This window comes from Adiantum capillus-veneris, chromosome 15 (assembly GCF_014529385.1).
Source record: "Adiantum capillus-veneris isolate H3 chromosome 15, ASM1452938v2, whole genome shotgun sequence".
Lineage (NCBI taxonomy): Eukaryota > Viridiplantae > Streptophyta > Polypodiopsida > Polypodiales > Pteridaceae > Adiantum > Adiantum capillus-veneris.
In genome coordinates, this window is record NC_140945.1 from 63802031 (window position 1) to 63812202 (window position 10172).

A 10172-nucleotide genomic window follows, 5' to 3' on the forward strand; every position below is an offset into this window, starting at 1 on the left:
AATTTTGCAATGAGGATGGCTACGACATAATTCCCATCCAAATGATTTCAATCCTCAACATTGAAGACAAAGATGAGGAACCCAAGGACTTAATGAAATCTCAAAAAGTCTTTTTAGACCTCTATTACGATGCAACTGATGAGTTCGATGAACACTCAGCTACCTCAGAAGATTCGGGGGTACTCTCCAAGATCGGAAAATCATAGTCGAACAACCTGTTAGGGAACTACAAAAACAGGGCGAGTCTTACGAAGGGCCTGAAAACGCTAAAAAGATAGACTTTGTTGAACCAGGAGAAGAGCCTCAACATGCCTACATTGAAAATAACCTAACAGAAGAAGAAGAAAAGCTTTTGCTAAGCTTGTTAAAGGATTACCGAGATATCTTCGCTTGGTCTTACAAGGATCTCAAGGGTGTTGATCCAAAAATCTGTCAACATACCATACCCATGAGAGATGATGCGAAACCAAGTAGACAGAGACCATACACGTATTATGAAACATTTTTTAGGAAGATAAAAGAAGAGATTGAAAATTAAAGAAAGCGGAATTCATTTACAATATTGAACACACAGATTGCGTGTCTCCAATTGTGGTAGTACCCAAGAAGAATGAAAAATTACGAGTGTGTGTTAATCTCAAAAAGGTGAATGCAGCTACCATTAGAGACAACTTTCCTCTTCCAATAACTGATTATGTTTTAGAACGAGTTGCAGGAAAATAAGCTTACAGCTTCTTAGACGGCTTTTTGGGATACAATCAACTTTTGGTTGACCCAAAAGATCAGCATAGTACTGCTTTTGCAACAGAATGGGGTATATTTGCCTATCGGGCTATGCCGTTTGGGTTAACTAATGCTACAGCCACATTTCAAAGGTTGATAAGCCATGCTTTCAAAGAATATCTTAGGAAATTCTTAGAAGTATATATGGATGATCTATGCGTACATTCATTAATCCGGGCTGGTCATTTTGAACACCTCAAAAAGGTATTTGAAAAATGTATACTTTATAGGATTTGCTTAAATCCTGAAAAGTGCACATTCATAGGTAGATACAGGAGAAATTCTTGGACATATAGTGTCTAAAAATGGCATAGCTACTGATATTGAGAAGATTCATGTCATTGCTGTATTGCGAGACCCAACAACAGTCAAGTAGGTACAAGCCTTCATGGGGCATTGTGGATACTACCGAGACGATTCATCTACATGTACGCTATAATTGCAAAACCCATCATGTATAGCTTGATTACACACTTTGAATGGACCGAGGCATGTGAAGAATCCTTCATGAAGCTTAAGCAAGCTCTCACCTCACCCCAATATTGAAAGCACCAGATTGAAATAAGGTATTCCACGTACATGTAGATGCTTCCAATTTTGCTATTGGTTGTATACTAGCTCAACCAGGAGATGGGAAAATTGACTTTCCTATTTCTTATGCTAGCCGAAAATTGAAAATGGCGGAAAATAATTACACCACCACCAAAAGAGAAGGATTAAGAATTATCTATGCCGTTTAAAAGTATAGACATTACGTATTAGCCAACAAGTTTGTGTTCTTTGTAGCTTTCTTGTATTTGGTCAACAAGCCATGCAGCACATGGAGAATACTGAGATGGTTCATCATTCTTCTGGAATTTGATTTCACTGTGGTTGTAAAAAAGTCACTACACATCAACGAGTAGATCATTTGTCGAGGATTTTTTCAGGGGAATCACCTACAGGGGTAGATGATGATCTACCAGATGCCTATTTGTTCTCCGTGGAAATGATACCTAGATGGTCAGAAAACATTGTGGGTGGAAGCATGAGTGGGTGGACACAATAGCTATCTCCAGGACATCACTTTTAGGAGAGTGAGGAAGCTAGTAATTCTCGTCCTTTGAAACATTGAAAACTATTTTTTGGGACTACTATTTTTTAAAACGTGGTTAGACTCACAAAGTACAATTTTATTATGGCAAGTGAATTTTTTGATCGTGGTGACATAACGACCATCCCGCACTCTGCAGTGTCTGTGTTCTCGCAGCTATGGAGCATTGCTCTCTCTCTCTCTCTCTCTCTCTCTCTCTCTCTCTCTCTCTCTCTCTCTCTCTCTCTCTCTCTCTCTCTCTCTCTCTCTCTCTCTCTCTCTCTCTCTCTCTCTCTCTCTCTCTCTGTAGCTATTTCTGTATTGCTCTCTCACTCTCTCCAAGCATCTTTCTTCTGCTTTGTAGGTGAGTAGAACTCATGGTGGAACTTGCATCTTTGGAAGGGGAGGATAAGGAGTAGGTGCCTTGCCATTATATCTATTTCTCTCCCTCTCTTTTTAACTGATGTGCTTTGGACAGGTTTGTTTTAAATGCACTTGTTATGTTTGGGGTGGGAGTGAGGGCAAAATTCGAGGAGATATGTACATATGGTCAGTCACACGATCTGTAATCTCTAGTTTATTCACAATTTTTGCCTTGTATTGTAAAATCTGGAGAGGTATGTACATATAGTTAGTGACATGATTGGTGGTTATTATCTACACGACCAAGGATATTATGATTGTCTTTAATTTATCTATGGTTGTTACATTGTATTGTATTGTTGGGAAGGAGGCACTCAATGTAGATAGTAAGCATAGAACACCACATGGTGGTCTAGAGCAACATTCCTGACATCAACACAATGAAATGACACAAATAGTTGTAGAAGTGAGAATCCTTTAGATGTCAATTTCTCTGTTTGGGGTTCCCATTCCCTGCATTCCGTGTGATGATTTGATCCTGGCAATACCTGTTGTTTATGTCATGATAGCTCATTATTTCATCCAAACATTTTTTGGGTTCCTACTTGCTTTTGCAGCACTTTTTTCCGTGAATCTGAAGATGCCTTGGTGGGTTGTTTCCCTAAAGTCTCTTTTTGATTATGACTGCACTATCTATAGCTCCTTGTAGCTTAGCTGATGATTGTAAATAAGTCACTGTGTTATGTTTGTTATGGTTGGTTCATTCCAGGACTTGAAGTAGGCAATGGTGATCAGGGAATATGAAGCTTTCCGCAACAGAGAACAAAGAGCCCGATTGAAGAGAAGAGCAAATGTAGGTTTGGTTGTTGAAAGAGAAGGGAATGAAGCAGCCGAAGGAATAGAAGACTTATCAAAGGCACAGGGCTGTGCAAAAATTATCGAGAATGAAAAAAGCGCAAAGATAGCAAAAGGGATTGCACGATATGTACTTCAAAGCACAAGTGGAATGGACATGGACACCAAGAAAGACATCTTCAATCAGATGATTCAACACCCTTCACTGAAAGATATCCAAAACAACAAAGCATCAACACCCTGTATTGCAGATACACTGATAGGAAATATTCGGAACACACTTCAAGACTTGAAGAGGCCACAAACTGAAGATGAGATGTTCCTCAAGAGGTCTACCATGATGATGCTTCTGAACTCAAAAAACCCAGAGGAGGCACAAGGCCTTAATGTTAATTTTGTCTCCAAGCTACTTTCTATTCATAGAAGGAACTTGTATGGAGCCAAGAATCAGCTACTCCAACAAACTGAGAAGACCACTTTGTCCTTTGCCACATGTCATCGGAGTCTTCAAAAAGTCGCATACCTGAAGAGGTAAAGGAGCTAATATTCAACTCTTGGATGCTTGAGACTCGTGTATCCCCCAACAAAAAAGACATATGTTGCAAGAGAATTGGTCGCAAGGAGTATATCGAACATCCCATCCATTTACTGGACGTATCACAGGTATGGAAGAAAGTGTATTCCATGTAGTGGCTTTTTGTATTTGTTAGATACTCTTGCCGGGTAGAAGCTTTTTGACTGCACAGCTGTTTGAATTACTTACATAACTATTGCAAGGGTTTAGCTGTCAATTATTGACCATTATCTATCTGTTTTGATGCCAATTATGTGTTTAATGGTTGTTCGTTATAGTTATTCTTTGGCAATGGCTAGTGAATAGCTATCAAATTTTGGCTAGTAGCTATCCGTGTTTTATAGATAACTCTTGCCACACTAATAGCTATCTAATGCAGTTTACTTCATAGCCACCCACTAGCTATGTTGTACCATCTTATAACTAGTCAAATAATGTCATAGTTGTTCACTATATTGGCCAGTTGATAGCCGTCAAAGTTGTGATTGCTATTTCATAGCCAAAATTTTCTTTTTAATAGGTAATCAATAGATATTTTATAGTTAGTCAATGACATTCTATAGCTAGTGATGACTATTGATAGCTAATAATCAAGTATTTTCTTTAGGATGAGGTATTTCATAGCTAGTGTTTTCTATTTGAAAGATATTTTATATGTAGTAATTGCAATTTGATAGCTATTGGTAGCTCTTTGATAGCTACCGATAGCTATTCATAGCCAGCAATTGCTATTTTATTGGTATTTGATAGCTAAATAATAGATATTTTATAGCCGATGATTGCTATTTTATAGCTAGTGATCGCTATCAATAGCTAAGAATCAAGTATTTTCTTTACTTAAAAGCTATTTCATAGCTAGTGATTGATGTTTGATAGCTATTGATAGTTGTTCATAGCTAGTGCTTCTTGTTTCATAGCTATTGATAACTATTTGATAGATATCTCATAGCTAGTGTTTGCTGCTATTTCATAGCCAAATCTATTCCATAGCTAGTGATTGCTACAGGATAGCTACTAGAACAGATCCTTGATAACTATAATAGCTAATGATAGCTATTTCATAGCTAGTGTTTACTATTTGATAGCTATTTTATAGATAGTAATTGCTGTGAGATAGCTATTAATAGCTCTTTGGTAACTGCTATTTGATAGTTTTTCCTACCTAGTGGTTGTTTCATAGCTATTGACTGCTATTGGATAGCTATTGATAGCTAGCTATTGGCAGTTATTCATAGATAGTGCTTGTTTTATAGCTATTGATAGCTTTTTGATAGATATATCATAGCTAGTGTTTGCTATTTCATAGCCAAGGCTACTTTATCGCTAGTGATTGCTACTCGATAGCTATTAATAGCTCTTTGATAACTATAATAGCTTTTCATAGCTAGTGATTGCTATTTCATAGCTAATGTTTAGTGATTGCTATGTGGTTTCTATTGGTAGCTCTTTGACAGCTTTTGACAGATCTTTAATAGCTGTTTATAGCTGGTGATAGCTACCTCTCAACTATGGTTCTTAAATATTTCATAGCTAGTTGTAGCTATTGATTTTGATAACTGCCATTTTGATAACTGCCATTTTGATAGCTATTGGTAGCTCTCTGATAGCTATTGATAGTGAATGATCAGGTGTTTGCTTTAGGTGAAAGGTAATTTATAGTTAGTGATTGTATACGAAAGCTACTAGTGGCTGTTTGATAGCTTTTGATAGCTATTTATAGCAGGTGATTTCTACTTTATGGGTATTTGATAGATAATGATAGATTTTTTCTATAGGTATTTATAGCTAGTGATTTTTATTTCATAGCTTTGAAAGCTATTAATAGCTATAGCTTACTATTGATAGCTATTAATAGCTAATGGGTAGCTTTGACACATGATTTATTCGTCATTCAAGCCTTCTTGTTGTGGAATGCAGGCTGAGCTCTACCAACGTTTCAAGGATTCCAATCCGGATGTAGCAATCCAACTTCGTGCTTTTGAATCAAAGAAGCCCTACTTTGTGCGAAAGCTAAAGGATAGGCTGACATGTTGTTGTGTTTACCATGTGAAAAATTCATATTTGAAGGAGGCTGTGAATCATATGTGTAGTCAAGCATTTGGAATGCATGGTGGGTTGTGCAAATGTGCATGCACTGTGTGCAATGATTCATCACTTGCAGGGTGTTGCTACAAAGTACAGTGTGAAGAGCATTTCAAAGCTTATAGATTCTCTATTGTGTCCCAAGCAAGCTGGCTCTACCTACCATGGTCTAAAATGCCACATGGGTCAATGTACAAAATGTGGATCAGAGAAATTTGTATGTTGTCCACAGGAGCTGCTAAAGGATGCAAGAACCATCAAAGTCAAAGTATTTATTTGGTTGGTAGATATGCTGCTTTGATAGGGAAAGTGATGGTGTGGAACTTATTTGGAAGTGGCCACGGGAAAGGAGAACATGATGGGGCAAGAGTAGTTGTGAAAAGGGCACTTACACACGAGCAGATGAAGAGCAATGGAGCTACGCTCAAATGTGCAGCTGATGTTGTGCAATTTCTTCGCCAGCATTTTTCCGATGGGTCCATTGCTCAATACCCTTCCAAGCATAGGTAGGTAGAGCGTGTCTTTTGGGAGGTCAAGCTTGGAGAAGTGTCCCAGGAGAACAGATGGGATTGTGAAGCTATCCCTAATGCACGCTCCGTACATTCTGGTCGAGGCTACTCAAAACAAGATGGCTCCTCCATCACACATAGGCAGCTATCTTGCTATTATAGTGCATGCATGCACAACCAGTGGAAGAATTGCAGCAACAAAACACACGTGTCTAGTTGGAGTTTCCACAAAATTGCTCAAAGTGATGGTGGAAATAGTGATGACAAATATGAGGAGCCTATCTATGAAGGGCACTATGAAGCATTGAGTGATGCGATTCAGGTACGTGACAACTTTTCTATGAATGCCGAAGATGGGAATGAAGAAGGTGGCATTTTTACTTGATCAAGTGCACAAGCACATTGGAGAATCTCAAAGCACACGACGTTGACAATTGTGGCAGTGTGTTTGAAGCAGGGTTGCACATTTTGAAAGGCTTCTATTATAAGCAGGTCGTTGATTATTGTTACAAGCTTTTGGGCATAAACACAGTCATGTACCCCCATCTTGTCAAGTGTATAAAAATCCCTCTGACAGTAGTCCAGGGTGCTAGGGGATTGTATACAATCTCGCCGGAGGCCTTTGAATCTGTATACAACAGCATGCCATGGGAGATGTAATTTTAATCGTTTGGTTCTTATATGAGCAAACAAGTCTTGTCATTCTATTCATATGGTCTACATGCGTTGCTAGTCAGTTATGTAAAGTTAACAGATACAATTTTTTACCATTCCGCTGCCAAATCTACAAGTAATTTGTCCTATTTCTATCAATATAACTCTCATGGCACCAAAACATGGAAATTGAGAAAATCCTAAATAGATGATGTTTATGTACTCTAACTTAAGACCGAAACTTAATAGGCTTCGCACGAAAGTAAACAGTGCAATGTTGCATAAAGCCAGATTTTGTATAATGTACTCAACATAAGAGTGGAACTTAATAACCTTCTCAAAAAAAAAAACAGTACATGGTCGCTTTGAGCGATGAATTATATTATAGATTTTTGCAATGAGCAAGAACCATAAAAAAGTATGGTGTTACAAATAGGATGACCAGAGGCGATTCTCTAAAACTCCACAGAAGCTACATCCACTAGCTGTTACAAAAAGCAGGCTGTCCAAACATCAGAGGCAATCCACCAATGTGCCCAAGCGTGTTTGTCCAAGCCGTTTATGAAGAGTAGGGTCCCACACCACCTTGTAGGCCTCCTTTTGCTCTGGGAAATCCCCCACTTTGTTAGATGCCTCCCGTTGAATCTCCTCAAAGGTATTCTTTTCAATTTTGCCCCATCTAACACGATGGCAACACTCTATCCATGCAAATCTATAAGATCCTTATTCCTCTTCACTGCCGCAGGTGCCAAACACATCTCATCCTCCAGTAACAAACTACGTTCTATCCCCTGCGTTCAGGTACTTGTACAGCCATGGGGCAAGCTTATGTGTAAGGAATGGCCTTTGAGTTGTATCATTAGGCAAGCCAAACGCTGGCACAATGCAGCAATTGCTAGAAAAATTAAATATACACTTGTACAAACTATCATCAACCAGTAGTGTATTGTGTGGACCAAACTGACCATTATACCTGTTCCAGAAATCATTGAGGTGCTTGAAGAAAATGGGTTCTTTGCCCTTGATTTTGTGATAATTAAGCACATCACAGGAAGTCTGTGCAATGAACCCTGCTACAAGTCCTCATAAACCTAGAAAGCATTCACGAAAACGCTTTACAACATTATGTTCCATGGCTGTGAGCTCCAAATGAAGACATTGAAATCAGTTGCTGCCCACAATAAGAACTGCCTTGCATCCGGCTGCACAAGGAAGTATATCCTTCTTGGACTCTCCTCCATTACCTGGTCATATTGTAGATTCCATGTAGGGAAAAACATATCTTCTTCCAGATCCAGTTTATGAATCAAAAGACCATTCATATCCAAAATAACAGCCCCAGGATCATTCTGCACACTTTCTGGGACAACATGATAATCCTCTTCAGCTGATGCAAGCATCCTGCTCGGATCTTTGCAATTTGGGAAAGCCCATGAACATGAGCTGGATGCATACACATGTGCCAACCTGATGTGGTACATCCACTTGAGTGCCATGTATCGTCTTCACCTTTTAAACGGGTGATCTATCATGAGTTTTTTTGGCCTTGACTTGAGCTTCGTTTCTGACGGTGGACATATTATTAGCATCAACATTAATTCCTTATGAATTATTGCATATACAAGACTGTCTACATAAGTTGACTAATTGCAAGGAAAAACAAAAAAATATTTGCAAAAACAGCTTGGAATAGCATTCATATTATGTCCTTGAAACAAAAAAGTTTACAAAATCAGGGGACAATAGACCAGCACCATGATCTTGGCTGGTGGTATTACGGTGATCAGCCAAAGGGCTTGCTTGATGAACTTGCTGTGGAGCAGGCACACTGCCATCAACACTCACATGATGAGCAGGGACTTTACTGTTTAGGCTCGCATCAACAACTGTATCAAGAGCAGGCATTGTACCATCAATTCTCACATGATGAATAGGGACTTCACTATTTAGGCTTGCATCAACAACTGTAACAGGAGTAGGGCCTTCAGCACCGACCATTGTTAGGTCAATTACCAGAGGCAGAGTAGGGTCTTCACCAGCATCCTTTGCATGCCTTTCTATTTCAACATCTGGGCAAGGGATTTCACTGCCACTCCTAACAACTTGAAACTTAGCAAGAAACTCTCGGACCTCACCTTTGCTTTGAAGACCATCTTTTGGACTTGTGGAGCAGCCCGCAGCAACGTCACAAGTACTACTTTTTTCAATTACTGGTAGCTGTGAAGTCTTGAAGGGACTACAAGAAGACTTTGCTCGGGATTATCCCCAACAATCAGAGCCAATTGTGACTGCATTATATCCACGAGATGTCTTCATTGACTGCATTGTATCTCCACCATATGTCTTTGCTGGTGTGAACATACATGTGGTTGGAACACAATCAGCTGCTGTTACAAAAAGATGCCAAACACCAATTAAAAAAGGAATTCAACCTTTTGGAAACAAAGTCAAACTTTTCAACAAATTATTGGACAGCTTTTGGTTGTTAACAACTAGAAATACTTGTTGCATAGTGAACGAGAAATGATTTACCACACACAGTCAATAGCTATTAGGGATCTGATTAACAAGCATCAAGTAGCATTTGCCTGCTACTAGCTCTCTAAACATAGCAAATGGCTATCACCCACTAGCTAGTTAGAGCTACCTGTTAGGCATCTATTAATAACTGGTAAAAAGCTTTCTGAGAAGCAATTATAGCCTATCTGCTTGCAAGCTATTGAGCAGCAATTGGTTGTAAATAACTAGGCAATATTGGCCACATAGTCAATAAGAGTATATACCACACAATCAATAGCTTATGTGGAGCTATTTAACAAGAATAAATTAGCTTTTACGAGCCAGTAGCTCTCTAAACCTAGCAGGTAGCTATCACCCACTAGCTATGAAAAACAATAGCTACCCAATAGCTGGTTAATACCTACACAATAGGTAGATATCACCCACTAGCTATGAAAAACAATAGCTACCCAATAGCTGGTTAATACCTACACAATAGCTACCTAATAGCTGGTTAAAATACCTAAAAGCTCTCAAAACCTGGCAAATAGCTATTACCCACTAGCTGTGGAAGACAATAGCTTCTTAATAGCTGGTGAGATAGCTACTTCCAGCTAATAGCTCTCAAAACATGCCAAATAGCTATTGCCCAACCCAATAGCTATGGAAGACAATAGCTACCTGATAGCTGGTTCTAAGTTGTCTATCAAGCAGCTATTGATAGCTGGCTAGATAGCTATTAGCAGCAGTTGATAGCTCGCAAATAGCTTTGACCTAATAG

General features: G+C 38.9%; 1 pseudogene; it reads left to right on the forward strand.

The window, feature by feature from the left end:
* Positions 1-2969: 2969 nt before the first annotated feature.
* LOC147440785 (uncharacterized) lies at positions 2970-3460 on the forward strand (annotated as a pseudogene).
* The last annotated feature ends 6712 nt before the right edge of the window (positions 3461-10172 follow it).